Source organism: Corvus brachyrhynchos, unplaced genomic scaffold (assembly GCF_000691975.1).
Source record: "Corvus brachyrhynchos isolate BGI_N302 unplaced genomic scaffold, ASM69197v1 scaffold10, whole genome shotgun sequence".
Classification (NCBI taxonomy): Eukaryota; Metazoa; Chordata; class Aves; order Passeriformes; family Corvidae; genus Corvus; species Corvus brachyrhynchos.
The window spans coordinates 3762620-3763993 of record NW_008236180.1 but is presented as its reverse complement, the minus strand read 5'-3'; the positions used below and the strand labels follow the sequence as shown (position 1 = coordinate 3763993).

Sequence of the window (1374 nt, the reverse complement as noted above, 5' to 3'; positions counted from 1 at the left end):
CCCCGCCGCTCCCCGCGGCCGGCAGCACCTTTATAGACCGGCCCGTGGGAAAGACCCCTCCTGGGCAAGGGGAGGCGACATCACTGCTCCATCCCGGCCCCCGAGCCCTTCCCGATCCCCCGCTGTGGCGGCACCGTCTCCACCTTCCCATCCCGGAGAGCTCCCTCACCCGAGCGTCGCTTTCGCTCTCGTTTCTGCATTTGCCTCTAAAAGTGAAGCTTTCAGAGCAATAAAGTTCATTTACCTGTGTGGAGGGAGGAGGCAGGCGGGATTCGCACAGTTTTCAAAGCTCTTTAAGTTTTACAGGGGGTTGGTGTGGAATTTTTCTTCTGGCAAGGGGAAAAGGCAGGGAAATTCCCCTGGGAACGTTCTGTTCCCCATCTGTAAACGCCAAATAACTTCCGAGTAACAGCAGTTGCCTCTCGCTGTGAGGACACAGTTTGCCCCGTCCCAGAGGGGCCGGTTCTGGCTGTGGCTGGAGGCAGGGAAACGAGCGCTGTGGGGAGCATCCCTCCGGCTCTGCCCAGGGGCTCCGGGATGAGACCCCATCCCACTCCCGCCCCCTCCGAGGGCACTGACCCTGCCAAAACGGTCCCGATCCTCAGTGCCCGGGCACTGCATTCCTAAAGCTTTAACTCTCTCCTTTCAGGAGCACCGAGGATGACACCAGCTCCAACCGTAACACTAAACACCTACCTTTTGTGGACAACAACATCCAGCAGCTAAGAAGGTCAGCACTTAAATCCCTTACAGGTGACAGTGACATAAGTCTTGGACTCCAAGGACTCAAATGAAAACTGAACTCAGCCTTGCAGGTACAGCCTTGGCAGAGTGTGTGTTCCAGTGCCTGCTTCAAGACACGGACCTCCTGCACTTTGTCTTGCCCTGTCTCACCAGATTCCCTCTGAACAGACATCAGTGAATAGTCAAGAGCAGATGCTTAAAAAGCAAATGCAAAGTCTCTGGAAAGATGAGGGAACCACAATGAGGACCTGAGAGGATGTGGAGGTTTTTCTCCTCAGGAGTCAACCACCAGCTCATTTTGCAGATCACTACAGAGAATTAACAATTCTGCATTTGCCTCCTGCCTCTCGCCTCCAGCTCTCAACCACTGGGGCTGCAGATGGAGAATCTTATGGGCTTTATTCTGAACATTCTTAAAGACCAAACCTATAAGAGCTAAACACACCATTCACCAAGAAAACCGAACCCAGTTCTCCACTACCCAGGAGAAGGAAACCCCAGTGGTTAGGAGGAATCCAAAGCTCCTTCCATTAAGATCAGTTTCTACCCACCTCTGACTCCAGCAGGAGCCAAGGGGGGTCAGTACTATAGTCCAGCAGCCAGGTCTGGGTGTGTTTATTTGCACTTTAT

The 1374-nt window shown here is 53.6% G+C and overlaps 1 protein-coding gene across 1 annotated transcript in view; it reads right to left on the bottom strand.

The window, feature by feature from the left end:
- Positions 1-530, bottom strand: part of TNFRSF6B (TNF receptor superfamily member 6b) — a 6969-nt gene extending 6439 nt beyond the window's left edge. The window contains exon 1 of the mRNA XM_008634363.2: positions 245-530. The gene's annotated coding sequence lies outside the window, so the exon portion shown is untranslated. The remainder of the gene's footprint in view (positions 1-244) is intronic.
- Positions 531-1374: the final 844 nt, after the last annotated feature.